The 23,902-nt window shown below is 38.6% G+C and overlaps 1 protein-coding gene across 2 annotated transcripts in view; it reads left to right on the top strand.

The window, feature by feature from the left end:
- Positions 1-23,902, top strand: part of LOC133574886 (astrotactin-2) — a 752,799-nt gene that overhangs the window by 342,187 nt on the left and 386,710 nt on the right. The window lies entirely within an intron of this gene.

The raw sequence follows: 23,902 nt of genomic DNA, 5'->3' as shown, positions 1-23,902 counted from the left end.
TATAACAGGATAATGCATACATTTATCATTTGTTTCTGAAACAGTTACAAAAAGTGGGACCCCAAAAACTTTTTATGACTTGATGGGATCATTTTGAAAATGTCTAGCGCCAATACTGTACACCATTTATTTTTGGTATATGACATATATTTTCATTTAAATTTTGAATAATATTAATAATCAATGCATGGCTTAAAAGTATTCAAATACTCTCATAATGAAAAATAGCAATACATTGTTAATGTATACTACAGTACAGTTTATGACATTATACTTCATTGTAACAGTGAAGCAGGACCTCTAAATCAGTTCAGATTATCACATTAGTATTTTTAAAGTGATTCAAATGGTCAATTTTCAACATAATTCATTGATAAAGGGGATTTGGACAAATGCCCATCTATGACGTGTTTAACTTGATTCAGCAATATCATGTCACTATTAGAGGAAATAGTAAACAGCAAAACTAGTGTTGTCCCGAGACCAATATTTTGGTACCGGTACCAACATGTAGGTACTTTTCAATATTTTTCTAAATAAAGGGGACCACAAAAAATTGCATTAATGGCTTTATTTTAACAAAAACTATTAGGGTACATTAAACATATGTTTCTTATTGCAAGTTTGTCCTTAAATAAAATAGTGAACATACAAGACAACTTGTCTTTTAGTAGTTAGTAAAAAAAGACAAATGCTCCTAATTTAACTGCTGACATATGCAGTAACATATTGTGTCATTTTTAGTTCTATTATTTTGTCAAAATTATTAAGGACAAGTGGTAGAAAATGAATTATTAATCTATTTGTTCATTTACTGTTAATATCTGCTTACTTTCTCTTTTAACATGTTCTATCTACACTTCTGTTAAAATGCAATATTCCCTTGTAATAATCACTCTCCTGTTGTTTGGATGCTTTACATTAGTTTTGAATGATACCACAAATTTAGGTATCAATCCGATACCAATTCGTTACAAGATCATACATTGGTCATGTGCAAAGTCCTCAAGTGTCCAGGGACGTATTTCCTGAGTTTATAAACATAATATAAAGATTATGTGATGCTAAAAAATATAGACATAATCATAATAGTATCGACTATATACGCTCCTGTACTTGGTATCATTACAGTGGATGTTAGGTGTAGACATACTTGCCAACCCCCCCGATTTTCCCAGGAGACTCCCGGGTTTCAGCGCCCCTCCCGAAAATCTCCCTGGGCAACCATTCTCCCGAATTTCTCCCGATTTCCACCCGGACAACAATATTGGGGGCGTGCCTTAAATACACTGCCTTTGGCGTCCTCGACAGCCTGTCGTCAAGTTCACTTTTTCTCCATTTAAACAGCGTGCCGACCCAGTCACATAATATATGCGGTTTTTACACACGCATGAGCGAATGCAAGGCATACTTGATCAACAGCCATACAGGTCACACTGAGGGTGGCCGTATAAACAACTTTAACACTGTTACAAATATGCGCCCCACTGTGAACCCACACCAAACAATAATGTCAAACACGTTTTGGGAGAACATCCGCACCGTAACACAACATAAACACAGCAGAACAAATACCCAGAAACTCTTCCGGGACGCTACAATATACACACCCGCTAACACCAAACCCCCCACCAACCTCAAACCCCCATCTCCCGAATTCGGAGGTCTCAAGGTTGGCAAGTATGGGTGTAGATCCACCCATGGTGTTTGTTTACATTGTGATGCCGGTGAGCTACGGTGCGTAGTGAAGCATGTTTAGCTATTCCTCGTCCTGCAGGGATGATACTTGTAAGAAACTGACTTTATTTGTCGCCATGGAGGCCAGGATTAGTGATTTAGAAGTAGCTAAAACACTGCTGACTGGGGCTGGACTTTAGCCGCTAACTAACTAGCCATGTCTTGAAGGCCTACTGAAACCCACTACTACCGACCACGCAGTCTGATAGTTTATATATCAATGATGGAATCTTAACATTGCAACACATGCCAATACGGCCGGGTTAGCTTACTAAAGTGCAATTTTAAATTCCGCACGACATATCCTGCTGAAAACGTCTCGGTATGATGACGTCAGTGTGTGACGTCACGGATTGTAGAGGACATTTTGAGACAGCATGGTGGCCAGCTATTAAGTCGTCTGTTTTCATCGCAAAATTCCACAGTATTCTGGACATCTGTGTTGGTGAATCTTTTGCAATTTGTTCAATGAACAATGGAGACAGCAAAGAAGAAAGCTGTAGGTGGGAAGCGGTGTATTGCGGCCGACTGCAGCAACACAAACACGGCCGGTGTTTCATTGTTTACATTCCCGAAAGATGACAGTCAATCTAAACCATTGGCCTGTGGAGAACTGGGACAACAGAGACTCTTACCAGAAGGACTTTGAGTTGGATGCGCAGACACGGTACCGTGAGTACGCATGCAGCTGCGGCTTCCAAACATTTGATCGCTTGCCCGTACGTGCGTGCCGCTATGTGCATGTCACGTAAATAATTCAAGGTATACACCCTGATGATTATCTTGTGTGATGACTGTATTATGATGATAGTATATATGATAGTATATCTCTGTATCATGAATCAATTTAAGTGGACCCCGACTTAAACAAGTTGAAAAACGTATTTGGGTGTTACCATTTAGTGGTCAATTGTACGGAATATGTACTTCACTGTGCAACCTACTAATAAAAGTCTTAAAAAGTCTCACGTACGTAACTTTGGGGACTTTGGGGAAATATATGTGCTGTATGAACTTTGGGGAGGTGAACGGTACTTTGGGCTGTGGGATTGAGTGTGTTGTGCAGGTGTTTGAGTTGTATTGGCGGGTTATATGGACGGGAGGGGGGAGGCGTTTGTTATGCGGGATTAATTTGTGGCATATTAAATATAAGCCTGGTTGTGTTGTGGTTAATAGAGTATATATATGTCTTGTGTTTATTTACTGTTTTAGTCATTCCCAGCTGAATATCAGGTCCCACCCGCCTCTCACAGCATCTTCCCTATCTGAATCGCTTCCACTGCCCTCTAGTCCTTCACTCTCACTTTCCTCATCCACAAATCTTTCATCTTCGCTCAAATTAATGGGGAAATCGTCGCTTTCTCGGTCCGAATCGCTCTCGCTGCTGGTGGCCATGATTGTAAACAATGTGCGGATGTGAGGAGCTCCACAACCTGTGACGTCACGCGCATATCGTCTGCTACTTCCGGTACAGGCAAGGCTTTTTTATCGGCGACCAAAAGTTGCGAACTTTATCGTCGACGTTCCCTACTAAATCCTTTCAGCAAAAATATGGCAATATCGCAAAATGATCAAGTATGACACATAAAATGGACCTGCTATCCCCGTTTAAATAAGAAAATCGCATTTCAGTAGGCCTTTATAGAACCTCTTCCTGAGGGCGTTTCAGTGTTAGAACTTCACCTTTATCGTTAGTTTTTAAGCCAAAATGTGTCCGTTCTCCCTTTTCTGTCCACACATTGTGTCTGCTTGTTAGTACTCGGTTATTTTGCGCTGCCGAACATGCTTGTAAAACCAGCAATGACACAATGTGACGACGACAGGGGGGCAAGGGGGATGATGTTTTGATACTTTTTAGAGGCGGTATAGTACCGAATATGATTCATTAGTATCGCGGTACTATACTAATACCGGTATACCGTACAACCCTCGACCAAAGTACATAATACTACTGTACATTGTTATACAGTGCAGTGCATTAGGGAAGCTGTTATATTCAGCCTCTGAGTGGCAACAGAAGGATGTGATGTGCAAAGGGTGGGGGGGTCAGCCTCAGCATCACCCACCAAAACTGTTACCGTGTCACTAATGGCCTTCATTTGCCCAATATGGGTGTCTTGCATAACGAGCGAGTGGCTTTTTGTTGACGCCCGCGAGGGAAATAACACAGCGGGAATAAAGACTAAGTGTGCAGGGGTGCCGTGCCTCTCACACAGTAAAGCACCGAGGTGAGCTAATAATATTTGCATTCAGACAATATGTCTTCATAGTCGCTCGGCTGGAAAAAAAAGTCAGTTTTGGTTGTGGACTTTGCCTAGGAGCTTTTATTTGGCCTTTTTTTTTCCTCCAGTGTTATCGATCTACTGTAAAGGAGGCAGTGGAGGATTATTCCGGGTCTTGTTCTTCCTTAATTATGAAGGCGGAGTGAAATTAAAAACGTGCTTCATTGTAAAATATTAAGTCCCATTTAATAAATGATGTTACCTGAATTCATGTTTGTCTTGCTTTGTTGCCAATGGAAAAAAAAACAAAAAAAAACAACAACAAAAAAACATCTCAAGCAGCTGCGTGGAAGCGGCCGGCCATCAGGGAGTAGAAAGTGAAGAAATATGTAAATTAGAGTAACTGTGTTTTGCAAATAAGGCCGCATTATAAATAAGCGCAAACCTCAATTCCAAAAATATCTCCTATTTTTTTAATCTTTATTCAAGTGGATATGGGATGAGAAGGATGCGAGAACCAAGGTCCTCCAGCGTTATTTATAGACTTTTTTTTTTTTTACTTTTTGACAAACTTTTAACCCTGTAAGACCCAAATATAGAAAAACCTAAAAAACATGTTTTGACTTTTCAGATGTTGTTGCAGCAGGCATTTAAAAAAAAATGTTTATGTATGTTTTTAGAGAAATGTTGTAATATTGCAACATTGGGCTTTGATGGGAGCATAATTTCTGTATTTGTACTCACGTTGTCTGAACAACTAAGGGTTGATTGCTTACTTAGCCCCATAACGGTATATGCCATTAATACTAATCACACATTAGTTATATTTTTATGAAGTCATTTATTACAAATATAAAACAAGATAAAACTCTTAAAAAACGCTTTTTCCCCCTCTTTTTTTATTTTCATGACATTGGTCATGAAGACATTTATTGGTGGTGAAAGTCCTAAAAAAGAGTCCCTGTCGTCTGTAAAACGTCTGTAGAATGTATACTATCCATGTATAGAAAATACTTCAGCCAGTGTTGTAGTGGAGGGAATACAATCTGTTTGAGCCCACTGCAACAAGCCAGCTATTTGACTACCACATTCACCCAGTGTTGTATAATTGCAACAATTATATAACAAGCTCTAAATGAAATGTGATGCATCTGTTCCACAATAACTACATATGTGCATGCTCTAGACCAGTGTTTTTCAACCACTGTGCCGTAGCACACTAGTGTGCTGTGAGATACAGTCTGGTGTGCCGTGGGAGATTATCTAATTTCACCTATTTGGGTTAAACATGTTTTTTAGCAAACCAGTAATTATAGTCTGCAAATGATGTGTTGTTGAGTGTCGGTGCTGTCTAGAGCTCGGCAGAGTAACCGTGTAATACTCTTCCATATCAGTAGGTGGCAGCAGGTAGCTAATTGCTTGGTAAATGTGGGAAACAGCGGGAGGCAGCGTGCAGGTAAAAAGGTGTCTAATGCTTAAACCAAAAATAAACAAAAAGGTGAGTGCCCCTAAGAAAAGGCATTGAAGCTTAGGGAAGGCTAAAACTGAACTGGCTTACAAAGTAAACAAAAACAGAATGCTGGACGACAGCAAAGACTTACTGTGGAGCAAAGACAATGTACATCCGAACATGACATGGCAATCAACAATGTCCCCACAAAGAAGGATAAAAACAACGGAAATATTCTTCATTGCTAAAACAAAGTAGATGCGGGAAATATCGCTCAAAGGAAGACATGAAACTGCTACAGGAAAATACAAAAAAAAGAGAAAAAGCCACCAAAATAGGAGCGCAAGACAAGAACAAAAACACTACACACAGGAAAATAACAAAAAAAAGCAAGGGTGTGATGTGACAGGTGGTGACAGTACACCTACTTTGAGACAAGCGCTATATTGATGCATGGTTGGTTATGCTTTAAAGTCGTATCCAACAATTGCGACAACGACTTTTTACTGATTTCTGCTGGTGGTGTGCCTCCGGATTTTTTCAACGCAAAAAATGTGCCTTGGCTCAAAAAAGGTTGAAAAACACTGCTCTAGACATTGTAATAACAACCCAAAAAAACATAAAATACATTTTAATTACTTGAATCTGATGAATCCAGTCCAATAAAAATGTTGTATTTTGTTTGAAAGAAACCTTGAGAGGGTGTGTGAGTTCATGGCCAGAAGGCGTGACTTATAAACAAATGTACGATCCAATAGCCTTGTGAGACTGAACAATAGGACCCAATGACTATGTAAATGTGGTAAAAAAAAAAAAAAATATATATATATATATATATATATATATATATATATATATAACAGATTGTTTTTTAGGATGGTTAAAGGTAACGTTGTAATTTTACAACAAGGAGTCTTACAGGGTTAAGATCATTTTTCCCACATTTTATATGCGTTTGTGATGAAGTGAGGCTGTTGTAACTTATGGGTTGTATAGTTCATGTGTGATGATCGTTCATAATTTGCACACTTGATTAAATTGCTGATAAATTAATATATTATTATTTACAGTTGAAAAGGAATTGATTTGATTTATACATGTATTTGATATTGATTATTTGAGAAACACTGACACTGAATTGAGTTGTTTTCTACTTCATAGCCCAGTGGTTCTCAATCTTTTTTCAGTGATGTACCCCCTGTGAAAATGTTTTTAATTCAAGTACCCTCTAATCAGAGCAAAGCATTTTTGGTTGAAAAAAAGAGATAAAGAAGTAAAATGCAGCACTATGTCATCAGTTTCTGATTTATTTAATTGTATAACAGTGCAAAATATTGCTCATTTGTAGTGGTCTTTCTTGAACTATTTGGAAAAAAATATATACAAATAATTAAAAACTTGTTTAAAAATAAACAAGTGATTCAATTATAAATACCGATTTCTACACATGGACATAATCATTAACTTAAAGTGCCCTTTTTGGGGATTGTAATAGAGATTCATCTGGATTCATGAACTTAATTCTAAACATTTCTTCACAAAAAAAAAAAAATCTTTAAGATCAATATTTATGGAACATGTCCACAAAAAATCTAGCTGTCAACACTGAATATTGCATTGTTGCATTGTTGCATTGCAATGAATGGAATAGCCTACTTGATTTGATGTTCAGTTTATGAACTTACATTCATATTTTGTTGAAGTATTATTCAATAAATATATTTATAAAGGATTTTTGAATTGTTGCTATTGTTAAAATATTTAAAAAAAATCTCACGTACCCCTTGGCATACCTTCAAGTACCCCCAGGGGTACGCGTACCCCCATTTGTGAACTACTGTGGTTGTTGAGATTGAGCATTACGAGCCTACGGGTGAATGAATGACAGATCACAAGATAAAATGATCAATTTGTACCGTTTTGTATGCCCATTTTTTTCTTTAATAAAGTACAACTTTATTTACGCATTTCCGACGTCCTGTCCAATACTTTGATCGTAGTTCATATACAGAGGCATTAATAAAGACATTAATTGCTCCGATTATTAAAGTTAAAGTCCCACTGATACACACATTAGGTGTGGTGAAAATTACCCTCTGCATTTGACCCATCCCCTTGTTCCACCCCCTGGGAGGTGAGGGGAGCAGTGAGCGGCAGCGGTGGCCGCGCTCGGGAATCATTTTGGTGATTTAACCCCCGCAATTCCAACCCTTGATGCTGAGTGCCAAGCAGGGAGGTAATGGGTCCCATTTTTATAGTCTTTGGTATGACTCGACCAAAGGACGGACACTCTAACCACAAGGCCACTGAGCCTGCTTTTATTGTTTTATTTTCTATTTTTATTTTCTATTAATCCAGCAGCCACATAGTGCGTGGTCTACTAAAAGGAACGAAAAAAGTGATTTGGTCTCTGAATAGCACCGGATCAAAGAACACTACCATTAACGGTTGTGGCTGTAGGCAACCTCCCGATTAACTATTTTTTGAAGTCAACAAGGTGGCAGAAACTGCATTTGAAGTAGGCACTTTAAAAAGTCGGTTTCACTGAGAAATGGGTAACAAATCTGTTTTTACTACCGGGTATTGATTTATGTAAAATCACCTTTGTTGCCCGTGCCCTCATGTCCAGTTGCCGGCTCAAACACTTGGCGGGCAAACAAGCACTCTAGCAGCACCCAGAGCGGACTCAGCCAAACTGCCTCTTGAGTAGTGTTGGGATTTCCCATGCCAACCAAAAAAAGTATGACTGATAAAAAACACACCGATTTACAGTAAGGCTCCAATTTTCAAAATATGCTAGCTTGATGCTAATATACATTAGACTTGCCGTAGACAAGCCACAAATTAGCATGAGCAATTTTACATGGCAATTTCAACCCCATACATTTGGTAATGACAACGAGTGTGTAATAGGTGGCCTGGGGGGTCACCCACATATGCGGTCCTCTCCAAGGTTTCTCATTGTCATCCCACTGGGTTGAGTTTTTCCTTGCCCTGAACCGAGGATGCCGTTGTGGCTCGTGCAGCCCTATGGGACACTTGTGATTTAGGGCTATAAAAGTAAACATTGATTGATTGATTGATAAGTATGTGTAATACGTACAATACTTACAGTATGAACACTTTTTAGCGCCCAATAAACGACAACACTACTTCCTGGATAGAGCAACACACCTCAGTCTATACACACCTGCCATCTTACGCCTTGGGATTGCAACTGCATACATAATATACATATACAAAACATCCAAATGAGACTCCGAAATGTAAGAAACTAAGATGTAACAACTGGACATAATATTTAATAAGGCGGTGGATCTTTGTGCACCACATGATTCGATTCAATTCTTGGAGGTAACGATTTGATTCAGAATTGATTCTCGATTAAAAGTCCATATTTTTAATAACATTGGGTGCCAGTTCTATGATTAACTACATTCCTCCATAGAATAGATAAACCGCTCTGGTAATTTATGTATTACCTAAAAAAAAAACTGGTTGTGTTCAATACAATTCTACCCCAACATTTAACAAAGTCAAATACCAATAAGGCAACAAGAGAAGTATCCAACATTTCTCTTTTTTTAAATAAATCTGTACAGCAGATATGGGCACCTACATCAACAATATGAGTGGCTGGACAGGACAAATAAAAATACAAAAATAAATACATTAATACAAATAAAAAATTAAAACAATAACAAAAAAATATTTATATATATATTTTTTTATTTTATTTTATTTGTATTAATGTAAATAATAAATTATATATATATATATATATATATATATATATATATATATATATATATATATATATATATATATATTTATTTTTATTTATTTATTTTTATTTATTTATTTATATTATTTATGTATTTATTTATTTTTAAATTTGTATTATTGTATTTATTGTATTGTTTCTTATTTGTCCTGTCCAGCCACTCATATTGTTGATATATATATATATATATATATATATATATATATATATATATATATATATATATATATATATATATATATATATATATATATATATATATATTTATTTTGTTGAGGTTTCTGTGGTTTATCCGTTATACAATGCTCAATAGCTGGGTAGAACGGAATATATATAAAATCCCCTGAAGAGCAGGGAAACCTGTGAAACAGGCTTGTATGGATGAAATAGCCTCTGTGTTTTTTTCCTGACCTAACGTATACGTATACAGTGTATATATATTTTTTAACTTTTTAACTTTTTTTTTAATTGGTTAAGAATTGTTACAAATAATCAATAAATCCGAAAAACTATTTTTTTCGACACCCTTATTATTTATTATCATCACCTCAGTTATGTTCAATACATGTATTCAACACATTAACCCACTCAGAAATAATTACAGTTGAGTACTGGTTGATTACCAGGTACGAAAAATTTTGTACCATATGGGTGTTGTTGATAAATTATCCTTAGGTCAAAGCTGGTTTTCCTTTCAACTTTCTCATGCACTCCGAATTATTATCAAAGTTAAACGAATGACTCCAATTATAGCTGGCTTCCAATGAACAACCCGCCCCTTTTAGGGTTTAGGTATAAACACCCCAGCTATGATTACAGTACTGTATATCAGTTACTTTACAGAGGATCTGGTCTGCTAAGACTGATATCAAACCCAAACACAGACTGCTAGGGGGTTTGGGGAGGGTCTCTGATCCAGACAATAGGATTTAGGCAGAACCTGTATTTACTTTCTGTTGTGTTCCAGTCCCAGTTGTAACGCATATTGGTACACGCGCGATGCTTAAAGGTATGTCACACTGGCCGCCCACTCAATCCTCCTGCAGTCCTCTGGTGCCTCTGCTAAACCCAAACAAGCCCCCTTCATTACATGTCGGGGAAATGTACTCATGCCGAACAGTTATCGTAGAGGACGGTAAAATAATCCTCCCGGATTTCATCAGCCGGGTTTACGAGTCACTATACATGAAGACGTGGTATATTTCACGACCTGGTTCCAGCACTGCTTTGCTATCATTTTGTAATCCTCGCCACTGGCAGCACACATTGATGAGGTGAATTTCTAAAGGGTGTGACCCCTTGCCTCCCCTGCAGTATGTCGTTCTTTCACCTGGGATCAAGTGGAACTGGTTTGGAAAGAGTGAACCCACACAATAGGAAGATAGGAAAAAAGGAGGAACAATTGATTCTGTGACAGAGCTTCCATCCATCCATTTTCTACCGCTTGTCCCGTTCGGGGTTGCAGGGGGTGCTGGAGCCTATCCCAGCTGCACTCGGGCGGAAGGCGGGGTACACCCTGGACAAGTCGCCACCTCATCACAGGGCCAACACAAATAGACTGACAACATTCACACTCACATTCACACACTAACCTAAAAGTGTTGTTACCCATTGAAATTACCCTATTTTTCGAGCTTTGGAGTGCTCTGGTATTTAAGCCGCACACGTCAAATTTTTAAAGAAAATCATATTTTTCCACATATTAGCCACACTAAACCATATGCTGTATATACAGTACAGGTGTAAAGTTTGGACACACCTTCTCATTCAATGGGTTTTCTTTATTTTCATGACTATTCGCATTGTAGATTGTCACTGAAGGCATCACAACTATGAATTAACACATTAACAAAAAAAAAGGTGAAATAACCGAGGACATGTTTTATATTCTAGTTTCTTCAACATAGCCACCCTTTGCTCTGATTACTGCTTTGCACACTCTTGGCATTCTCTCGATGAGCTTCAAGAGGTAGTCACCTGGAATGGTTTTCACTTCACAGGTGTCATAGTTTTGATGCCTTCAGTGACAATCTACAATGTAAATAGTCATGAAAATAAAGAAAATGCATTGGAATGAGAAGGTGTGTCCACACTTTTGGCCTGTACTGTATATACCGGTACCAAACATTTTGTAAATGTTTATTCACATACCTTAATTGCTTCCAAATGGTGCCTGGCAGTAAAACGGCTGATCAAGCAAAACAGAAGTCATCGTCATGGACCCACTGGCTGTGAAAGCGAGCTCTCCAATCAGCTAAACAAACTCAATATCTCTGCGGAGACGTTTTACTGGGGAATTTTCAAAACTGAAACAATACAAACATAATGCCAATGTAAGTTAATAACACTTATACACACACTTGTAAATGTGTTAGCATATTCGCTAATGGATAATAATCATATTCACAAATATGCATGGAACAATCTGACAGACGTCACACATAGGACAGTTTAGTTAGTGTGAATTGTTTCAGTTATATTGTAAAACTTACACACGTAGTTTAAAAAAACACTACCATGTGATATTCTTTAATAAGAACATTCCCAGGTTTCCCAAGATTAATTTGCATTAATCCTGTTGATATAACATTGTATTCAAAAATATGAATGAAATGAATATGAAACAATCCTACAGACATCACACATAGGACAGTTCAGTAAGTGTGAATTGTTCCAGTTATATTCTAAAACTTACAAATGTTGCTTGGAGTGATGAATGAATAATCATTTTGAGCCGAAACACTATGGAGGGTTAATGTTCCGGTTCAAGGCACAAAACAGGAAGTGCATGTTCAATCCACAGCACCTATGGTGAACATAATTGTCTAAAAGAAGGTGCCATAGCACAAACAATAACACACCTTTTCAGTGTCTCTGTCAGATGTTGTTGTTGAATACAAAACATAGTGACCATTAGGGAAGAAAAATCCATACATTAACTGCACTGTTTCATAAGCTGCTGTGTTCAAAGCGTTGGAAAAAAGTTAGAAAAATAGGGTAAATTAAAAAACACAATTTTAACATGTGCTATTATTTAGTAAACAAAATCCCGTGGTTCCCATGATTAATTTGCATTAATCCCGCTGATGTAACATTGTATTAAAAAATATGCATGAAACAATCCTACAGACGTCACACATAGGACAGTTCAGTTAGTGTGAATTGTTTCAGTTATATTGTAAAACTTACAAACATTGCTTGGAGTGATGAATAAAGAATCATTTCGAGCAGAAACACTATGGAGGGTTAATCTTCCGGTTCAAGGCACAAAACAGGAAGTAAATGTTCAATCCATGGCACCAACGTTGAACATAATTGTCTAAAAGATGGCGTCCTAGCACACACAACACACATTTTCAGTGTCTCTGTCATATGTTGTTGTTGAATACAAAACATAGTGACCGTTAGGGAAGAAAAATCCATACATTAGCCGCACTGTTTCATAAGCTGCTGTGTTCAAAGCGTTGGAAAAAAGTTGGAAACATTAAAAAAACACTACCATTTTAACATGTGATATTCTTTAATAAGAACTTTCCCAGGATTCCCATGATTAATTCGCATTAATCCCGCTGATGTAACATTGTATTAACAAAATATACATGGAACAATCTTACAGTTCAGTAAGTGTGAATTGTTTCAGTTATATTGTAAAACTTACAAACATTGCTTGGAGTGCTGAATTCAGAATCATTTCGAGCAGAAACGCTATGGACGGTTATTCTTCCGGTTCAAGGCACAAAACAGGACGTACATGTTCAATCCACAGCACCTACGGTGAACATACTTGTCTAAAAGATAGCGCCATAGCACAAATAACACCTTTTTAGTGTCTCTGTCATATGTTGTTGTTGAATACATAACATAGTCACTGTTAGGGAAGACAAATCCATACATTAGCTGCACTATTTCATAAGCTGCAGTGTTCAAAGCGTTGGAAAAACAATTGAAAAATAGGGTAATTTAAAAAAACACCACCGTGTTTTAACATGTGATATTCTTTAATAAGAAAATTCCCAGGATTTCCAAGATTCATTTCTATTAATCCCGCTGATGTAACATTGTATTAAAAAATATGCATGAAACAATCCTACAGACGTCACACATAGGACAGTTGAGTAAGTGTGAATTATTTTCAGTTATATTGTAAAACTTACAAACGTTGCTTGGAGTGATGAATTCATAATCTTTTCGAGCATAAACGCTATGGGCGGTTATTCTTCCGGTTCAAGGCACAAAACCGGAACGTACATGTTCAATCCACAGCACTTATAGTGTCTAAAAAATGGGGCTATAGCACAAACAATAACACACCCTTTCAGTGTATCTGTCATATGTTGTTGTTGAATACAAAACATAGTCACCGTTAGGGAAAAAAAATCCATACATTAGCCGCACTGTTTCATGAGCTGCAGTGTGCAAAGCGTTGGAAAAATGTTTGAACAATTGGGTAATTAAAAAAAAAACGTGATATTTTTTAATAAGAAAATTCCCAGGATTCCCATGATTATTTGCATTAATCCCGCTGATGTAACAATGTAAATGTCATGATCTGTGGCCCAGATCATGTTTTTGTTATGTTCTGTTATTTTTGGACTCCCTTAGTTCCTGTTTTGTGCACCTCTGGGTTTGTTTTGGTTTCTATGGAGATGAATTGGGTTCACCTGCCTCTGGTTAGTGGTCGGCACGCTCACCTGCAATTTACCACTAATCAGAGAGCTATTTATTCACCTCTCTCGCCACACTCGTCCTGGCTTCTTTGTTTGCTTCATGCTCTCGTCACGTAAGTTTTGCTCGTCTCCTATCTCAGTGTTTTTTAACCTTTTTTCAGCCAAGGCACATTTTTTGCGTTGAAAAAATGCGGAGGCACACCACCAGCAGGAATCATAAAAAAAAACAAAAAAACAGTTGACAGTAAAAAGTCGTTGTCGCAATTGTTGGATATGACTTTAAAGCATAACCAAGCATGCATCACTATAGCTCTTGTCTCATAGTAGGTGTACTGTCACCACCTGCCACATCACACCCTGACTTATTTTGAGGTTTTTGCTGTTTTCCTGTGTGTAGTGTTTTAGTTCTTGTCTTGCGCTCCTATTTTGGTGACTTTTTCTCTTTTTTTTGTTGGTATTTTCCTGTAGAAGTTTCATGTCTTCCTTTATGCGATATTTCCTACTTTGTTTTAGCAATCAAGAATATTACAGTTGTTTGTATCCGTATTTGTGGGGACATTGTTGATTGTCAGGTCATGTTCGGATGTACATTGCATTTGCTCCACAGTATGTCTTTGCTGTCGTCCAGCATTCCGTTTTTGTTGACTTTGTAGCCAGTTCAGTTTTAGTTTGGTTCTGCGTAGCCTTCCCTAAGCTTCAATGCATTTTCTTAGGGGCACTCACCTTTTGTTTATTTTTGGTTTAAGCATTAGACACCTTTTTACCTGCACCCTGCCTCCCGCTGTTTCCGACATCTACAAAGCAATTAGCTACTGCCCGTCACCTACTGATATGGAAGAGTATTACACGGTTACTCTGCCCTACTCGAGACAATATCGACACTCAACAACAACACATAATTTGCAGACTATAATTACTGGTTTGCAAAAAATATTTTTAACCCAAATAGGTGAAATTAGATAATCTCCCACGGCACACCAGACTGTATCTAACGACACTAGTGTGTGCCGCGGCACAGTGGTTGAAAAACACAGTCCTAGCCTATGCTAAGTTTAGTATTGAGTGCGATTGGCACGTGTTTCTTTCGACTTGTTTTCTGTTCTTGGTGGTGCTTTGATTTGTTTGAGAATTAAATCATGTTCCTACCTGCACGTCCTGTCCAGAGTGTTCCGTTTGCATCCCGGGGGAACTAACCTTGCAGCAAGCCTTGACAGTAAATAAACGTATGTTCACATCCACAGGAACCACATGGGTTAGCCTACTCTATACAGTATTTACAACCTTACTAGTGTTCACTTTACAGCTACAGATGGTTCATCTACTTATTGACATTATTTACACATTACTTGTGTCTGTTTCAGTCACTATGTTATTTACAGTACGACAAGTGTAATACGCTGCAACACACTGTTAATAGCGCTCACACAGGTAGACAAAGCTGCTCTGTGCTGAAACTATCATCAAACTACATCAACGGGTTACTGAAAGCCACAACTGTTAATGCCAATTTATTCTTTACCCGACCCTGATTATTTATTATGTTATTTTGTAGACTACACACATTGCAACATTTACAATTTGAGTTATAATACGGCAGCAATTTGAACACAACATAAACTCTGCTGATCCATATTGGCCGAGATGTATTTTCATTTATTTTTCATCGCCTTCGACTCATCCGATTTGCTGTAGCAGCCCCTCAGATGCCATCTTGTGCATTATGAATGACAAATCTGCATACTCGCATCCTTCCCCTTTTTTTTTCACGCCGGTTTGCATTGCGCCCGACTAGAAAATATTTAGGCGGTGTCAGGGAGTCTGGATGCAGACGTGCTTTAATGTGATTACCACTCGCCCAGCCACTTGTGCTGTCAGCTTAATTTACCCACTCGCATTGTCACCCACCCCGCCCGCTCCGTGTGACCCCATGCACACTGAAACAGACAAGTTGACACACGGCTGCCCGAAAAAACAACATCTGTGGGTTTAAAAAAAAAAAAAAAAAAAGCTTTGAAAGAGTCGTGAAAAAAAGTAGCCGAGGTCACTTGGAAGTTGTGGCATGCTCCTGCGTACGGGGGACACATGCAGTATTCATTCACACCAAGGCACCACTATGCAATATACATGTTGCAAAATAAGCCTCGCTTGCCATCTTTATTTAGTATTTCCACCTCATATTGTTTATTTGTGCAGCTGAAATACTGAAGAGTTGCACTCTCACCTGTGTGGTTCGAGGATAACAGATGCTGTGCTGAACTGATTTTGAGGCAGACAGTAAAAAAAAAAAACATAATTATTCCTCTGCTTGCCTTTGTGAGCCTTAAATAAAGCAGAACAATTTTATTATTTTGAGGATATTTTGCGGGCAGCACGGTGGGAGAGGGGTTAGTGCATCTGCCTCACAATACGAAGGTCCTGAGTAGTCGTGAGTTCAATCCCGGCCTTTGGGATCTTTATGTATGGAGTTTGCATGTTCTCCCCGTGACTGCGTGGGTTCCCTGCGGGTACTCCGGCTTCCTCCCACCTCCAAAGACATGCACCTGGGGATAGGTTGATTGGCAACACCAAATTGGCCCTAGTGTGTGAATGTTGTCTGTCTATCTGTGTTGGCCCTGCGATGAGGTGGCGACTTGTCCAGGGTGTACACCGCCTTCCGCCCGATTGTAGCTGAGATAGGCTCCAGCGCCCCCCCGCGACCCCAAAAGGGAATAAGCGGTAGAAAAGGGATGGATGGATGGATGAGGATATTTTGCTGTTTTTGCTACACTATATTGCCAAAAGTATTTGGCCACCCATCCAAATGATCAGAATCAGGTGTCCTAATCACTTGGCCAAGGTGTCCTAATCACTTGGCCAGGTGTATAAAATTGAGCACTTAGGCACACTGCAAAAAGTCAGTGTTCAAAAACAAGAAAATAAAAATGCAAACATTTGGGGTATTTTATTTGAACTAAGCAAAAATATCTACCAATAGAACAAGAAAATTCGGCTTCTCAAGACTGTCCAAAACAAGTAAGCTTAAAGCTGCAAGCAGCGATGGACGGGACCGACTTTGACGGCACATACAATCCAAATCGGAGCAGTAATTAAAACTCTTTGGTCAACTTTTAATCAGAAGGGTTCAATCTCTCTCCTGTGTTAGTTTGAAGCCGACACGACAAACACGCTCAGAGAAGATAATGTTTGAAAAAAGGTGACCGGTTTTTACAAAACTTTTGTTTTGAAGGGGGAATTGCAAACGTCCTGTTGATTTTTGCTGGGAGTTGTCAATATGTGAAATGTACGTCTAAGTGAGACCTACATAGAGGTTTTTGTTTCATGTCTCTAAGACATTCCTACTGGAAGTTGCAGGCAGTTTTGTCAGTGTTTTGTTCCTAGGAGCAGTTGTGTTTGTGTTTTCTTCCTCGGGGGCGCTAGAGTGCAATTTTGAGTTTTGGGGTTGGGTCTTTTTATTAGATCTCAATTTTTGCCAGTCCTGATGTGTGTGTCCAGTTTGGTGAGTTTTGAAGCATGTTAAAGGGGTCAAATTACAGCTCAAAGAGGCAAAAGTGACTGTTTTTAGTAAACTTTTGTTTTGAATGGGGGAATAGCAAACTTCCTGTTGATTTTTGCTGGGGGTTGTCAATATTTGAAATGCAGGTCTAAGTGAGACCTACATAGAGGTTTTTGTTTCATGTCTTTAAGACATTCCTACTGGAAGTTACAGGCAATTTTGTCTGTGTTTTCTTCCTAGGAGCAGTTGTGTCTGTGTTTTCTTCCTAGGGGGCGCTAGAGCGCAATTTTGAGTTTTGGGGTTGTTGTTTTTTTTTATTAGATCTCAATTGTTGCCAGTCCTGATGTGTGTGTCCAGTTTGGTGAGTTTTGAAGCACGTTAAGGGGGTCAAATTACAGCTCAAACAGGCAAAAGTGACTGTTTTTAGTAAACCTTTGTTTTGAAGGGGGAATTACCAACTTCCTGTTGATTTTTTCTGAAGGATGTCAGTGTATGAAATCTAGGTCTAAGTCAGACCTACATAGAGGTTTTTGTTTCATGTCTCTACGACATTCCTACCGGAAGTTACACGCAGTTTTGTCTGTGTTTTTTCCTAGAGGGCGCTAGAGTGCAATTTTGAGTTTCGGGTTTTTTTTTCTTTTATTAGATGGCAATTTTCTCTAGTCCTGATGTGTGTGTCAAATATGGTGAGTTTTGAAGCATATTAAAGGGGTCCAATTACAGCTCAAAGAGGCGGCGGAATAATAATAATGAAACCTTACAATTACAATAGGGTCCTCTGTCCCAAAGAGACATTGTGGTCCCTAATTAGTTAACCTCAATGAACCCAAAAATACCTTAAAATAAGTATATTCTCACTAATATCAAGTGCACTTTTCTTGGTAGAAAAAAAGGAGACCTTTTTGCTCAATATGTTGAAAAAATATTCTTAAATTAAGCAAATGCTAGTGCCATTATCTTGACATAAATGATATGCGCTCGGCATAATGATTTTTTTTCATGCTTGAAGTAAGAAATTATTACTTTAAAAAAGTGAGTGTTGATGACACAGCTTTGCAACAGTTGATATTCTAGTTTTAAGCATGTTTTACTCAATATAGGTCATAACATCTCAGCAACAAGCTGTAATTTGTTCATAACATGGTCACTACTGCCTAGTTTTTCTTGTTATATTCTTATTTTACTGTTATATTTGTATTCTCATTGTTGCTTTTTATTTTTATTCTTATTGTAATATTTTTCTATTTTGTTTCCATTTATACCCCCCATTATTTACTTTTTACTTTTTAAATTTGATCTCAACTCCGTACACTGCTGCTGGAATTCTAATTTTCCTGAGGAAACTCTCCTGAAGGAATCAATAAAGTACTATCTATCTATCTAATATCTTACTGAGATAATTTTGGACCAAAACCCTTAAAACAAGTAAAACACTCTAACGTAAAATCTGCTTAGTGAGAAGAATGATCTTATCAGACAGAAAATAAGCAAATATCACCCTTATTTGAGATATTTAATCTTACTTAGAGTTCAGTTTTTGCAGTGCATGGAGACTGTTTCTACAAACATTTGTGAAAGAATGGGCCGCTCTCAGTGATTTCCAGCGTGTAACTGTCATAGGATGCCACCTGTGCAACAAATCCGGTCGTGAAATTTCCTCGCTCCTAAATATTCCAAAGTCAACTTTATTATAAGAAAAGTGAAGAGTTTGGGAACAACAGCAACTCAGCCACCAAGTGGTAGACCACGTAAACTGACAGAGAGGGTTCAGCGGATGCATAGTGCAAATACTTTCTGCACAGTCAGTTGCTACAGAGCTCCAAACTTCCAATTAGCCCACGTACAGTACGCAGAGAGCTTCATGGAATGGGTTTCCACGGCTGAGATGCTGCAACTAAGCCATGCATCACCAAGTCCAATGCAAAGTGTCAGATGCAGTGGTGTAAAGCACGTCACCACTGGACTCTAGAGCAGTGGAGACGCCTTCTCTGGACTGATGAATCACACTTTTCCGTCTGGCAATCTAATGGACCAGTCTGGGTTTGGAGGTTGCCAGAGAACGCTACATTCTGGACTGCATTGTGCCGAGTGTGAAATTTGGTGGAGGAGGAATTATGGTGTGGGGTTGTTTTTCAGGAGTTGGGCTTGGCCCCTTAGTTCCAGTGAAAAGAACTTTGAATGCTCCATGACACCAAAACATTTTGGACAATTCCATGCTCCCAACCTTGGATCAGGCCCCTTCCTCTTCCAACATGACTGTGCACCAGTGCACAAAGCAAGGTCCATAAAGACATGGATGACAGAGTCTGGTGTGGATGAACTTGACTGGCCTGCACAGAATCCTGACCTGAACACCTTTGGGATGAATTAGAACGGACATTTAGAGCCAGGCCTTCTCGACCAATATCAGTGTGTGACCTCACCAATGCGCTTTTGGAAGAATGGTCGGAAATACCTATAAACACACTCCGCAACCTTGTGGACAGCCTTCCCAGAAGAGTTGAAGCTGTAATAGCTGCAAAAGGTGGACCGACATCATATTGAACCCTATGGGTTAGGAATGGGATGGCACTTCAAGTTCATATGTGAGTCAAGGCAGGTGGCCAAATAATTTTACAATGTAGTGTATAGTTCCTTAAAAACATCACTCCTGTCATATAGAGGATCTTTGACTTGCATATTTGCAAATACCTCTTGTATGGATACAGACTTTTGTGGCCCTAAAAACATGTTTCTGGCCCAGTTTTGTTCATTAATATTACTTGTTTAACACGCCAGAAGCTACGACTGACTGCAGCCTAGTGAGTTTGGTAATACAGTCATCCGTCGCCACATTGCACTTTGAAGTTTGTGGCTTGTAAAGGTGACTAATCACGTCTAGAGGGCTTGCTTACTATCAAAAAAAAACAAAAACAGTTGTATTATGCACCGGTATTTCAGCTGCACCCACCAAAATGTAGACGTAATACATATATTTGGATATATTAGCTGCACCGGACCATAAGCCGCTGATATATATTGACACAAAATGTCTTATAAATGTTTATTTACCAGTGACGTGCGGTGAGGTTGATGGCTGGTGAGGCACTGACTTCATCACAGTCAGATTTACAAACATATGAACCCTAAAGAGTATCTTATTCACCATTTGATTGGCAGCAGTTAACGGGTTATGTTTAAAAGCTCATACCAGCATTCTTCCCTGCTTGGCACTCAGCATCAAGGGTTGGAATTGGGGGTTAAATCACCAAAAAATGATTCCCAGGCGCGGCGCCGCTGCTGCCCACTGCTCCCCTCACCTCCCAGGGGGTGATCAAGGGGATGGGTCAAATGCAGAGGACAAATTGCATTACACCTAGTGTGTGTGTGACAATCATTGGTACTTTAACTTAACTTTAACTTTACACATACAAACTGTAGCACACAAAAAAGCACATTTAATTAAAAAAAACGTTATTATGGTCTTACCTTCACTTAGAAATTAAGTCCATTTGCCGCAACTAAAGCCCTCACTTCAACTTTCCACGTGCAAGATTGAATATATTTAAAAAAGTGTAACCGAGGGTTTATAAATGTCGCCTATACTGTATGAAACTACAAAATAACAAACACGGAGGCTCCAGTTTACACGTGGACCATTTTATTTACCTTCTTTCAAAAACCTCCGCAACGTGACATCACTTCCGCTCTTAGCGCCTTCAAAATAAGAGCTCAAGGCATATACTGTATAACAGCACATAACAGGAACTTAACATCACAAAGAGGAAAGCCCATGAAAATAGGTTACAAAAGTTATTTAATAAGAAGCCAAAAAGTGCAAAAACAATAATGTTCGTGTTGGAGGAGTTGTGAATTAGGTACACCTGCAGTCTGCAGGTGTATCTAATGTTGTGTCCCTGCAGTCATTCACAACTCCTCCAACACCAACATTATTGTTTTTGCACTTTTTGGCTTCTTATGAAATAATTTTTTTAAATATCTTGCACGTGGAAAGTTGAAGTGTGGGCTTTAGTTGATATAACAATTCTACGGCGTGGTGCAGGAGGCGAGCTTCAGCCAGTGCGTCTTTTGCAGCCGTTTTATGATCGCTCAGCACAAGAAATACTTTACACACATACAGTTGTTGACAAAATACACTGTACATTATATACCTCAGCTAATTAAACAATGGAAATGTATAATATAGTTCATATAGCAATACAGTCTCACTGCACAGCAGGCCAGCAGTTAGCCGAGTCATTGCGCAATCCATGTTGCGGCACTGAGTGACGTGCCTCAACTGGCTGCTGTTCACCGCACCGTCTCTTCTCAGTATTTCAACGGCAAATGTGAAAATTCCGCGATTTTGAATAAAAATAATCTAAAACTGGTGAAGTTAAATGGAAAATAATAATACATATAACAATTTTTTTTTTTTTTCTTTTTACTTTTTTTTTCTTTCCATGATGGCAGGTGAGGCCCCGCCTCACCTGCCTCTAGTGCAGTGGTTCTCAAACTTTTTTGTCATCCCCCACTTTGGACAAGAGGGAGTTTTCAAGCCCCACCTGCCCCCATCGGCCTAACAGAACGCTAATGCCAAGCTTAACATTTTCAAATTTATTGAACATCAAGTAACATCAAGTTGTATACATTCAAACTCAATAACATAAAATAACATCAAGTTCAATAATAAATAAAATAACTGTGCAGTTGTGGTATAACTTGCATCAAGTTCAATAATAAATAAAATAACTGTGCAGCTGTGGTATAACTTGCATCAAGTTAAATAATAAATAAAATAACTGTGCAGCTGTGGTATAACTTGCATCAAGTTCAATAATAAATAAAATAACTTGCATCAAGTTCAATAACAAATCAAAAAGTGTTATAACTTGCATCAAGTTCAATAACAAATCAAAAAGTGTTATAACTTGCATCAAGTTCAATAATAAATCAAATAACTTGCATCAAGTTCAATAATAAATCAAATAAAAGTGTTATAACTTGCATCAAGTTCAATAATAAATCAAATAAAAGTGTTATAACTTGCATCAAGTTCAATAATAAAACAAATAACTTGCATCAAGTTCAATAATAAATCAAATAAAAGTGCCACTTTGCAAAAAAGGAGGAGCTATGCATTTGGCAAGACAGGGCAAGTGACAGCACTTTGCCCCGGGAGAGCCACCTTGCTTCACTGTGAAACAGTACGGCTGTATGATCAGCTCCCATTTCCTCACACAGTGCAGAGAACAGTCGCACTTTCAGTGATCGTGTTTTGATCAAATTTACCGCGCTCACAACATCTGTTAAAACCTCATTGAGTTCGGGGCTGAGCTGCTTTGACGCGAGTGCTTCCCGGTGAATGACACAGTGTGTCCAACCCTCTTTATTAGAGCCTGCAGCCCGTTTCTTCACCCTGCCATGGTCTATGCGCCATCGCAGCAAAAGCCCACACAGTTTTCACATTTAAGGTCGTGTTATTTGAGGAAACTGTCCATTATCTTGAACAGCTCATCAGCAGTGGCTCTATTTTTCATGTATTTGCAAAACAGCAAATCCTCGCAGTGACTCGCCATTCACAAAGCGGACGTATGCGATGAACAGGCAGTCTTTATTGCTGTCAGTAGCTTCGTCCACTTGTAAAGCAAAACGACTTTCTTTTCATTTGTCTACTCAAGATCACTTGCAATGTCGCATATACGTCTCGCAATTGTGTCGTTTGACAGTGGGACAGCTTTTAGTTTTGCTGCGCTTGTTCCGCTTAGCCCCGCCCCCATTAGTTACTGCTGCTATGTCTGTCAAACGTTCGCTCCTACCTAGAAATTTAAAGCTTACAGGAAAACTAAGTAATTTACATTTATTTATATAGCGGATTTCACTGACGGAATCACAAAGTGATTTACAGTGTGTATAGAAAATGAAAGCATAGTAAAAAAAAAAAAAAAAATCTAAGAATATATTTTTTTTAAAAAAAATGTAAAGTGAAATTTCCTCCCGTTCCTCGCGCCCCACCTGTCATGTCTCTATTCCCCACCAGTGGGGCGCGCCCCACACTTTGAGAAACGCTGCTCTAGTGACTGCACGTCACTGTTATTTACATACTGTAATTGCTCCCAAACGGTCCCTGTCACACTGCATTAAAACAGACGTCATCATCATGGACCCACTACCTATGGAAGCTAGCTCTCCAGTCAGCTAAACAGTGACAATTTGGTGAACTGAAACAACACAAAAAGAACGCCATTGTAAGTTGGTAATACTCATACAAACACTTGTAAGCATATTTGCTAATGCTAACAACACTAGTTTGATTATATCAGGATAGCAGGTACAAATATGCATGAACACACTCTTGCAGACATCACACATTGGATGGTAAGTAAGTATAAATTGTTTTAGTTATATTGTAAAACTTACAAATTTTGCTTTGGAGTGATGAATGAAAAATCATTTCAAGCAGAAACCATCCATCCATTTTCTACCGCTTGTCCCTTTCGGGGTCGCGGAGGGGTGCTGGAGCCTATCTCAGCTGCATTCAGGCGGAAGGCGGGGTACACACTCTGTCTT

The sequence above is a fragment of the Nerophis lumbriciformis genome, linkage group LG32, assembly GCF_033978685.3.
Source record: "Nerophis lumbriciformis linkage group LG32, RoL_Nlum_v2.1, whole genome shotgun sequence".
Classification (NCBI taxonomy): Eukaryota; Metazoa; Chordata; class Actinopteri; order Syngnathiformes; family Syngnathidae; genus Nerophis; species Nerophis lumbriciformis.
This window is presented reverse-complemented; position numbering and strand designations above follow the sequence as displayed.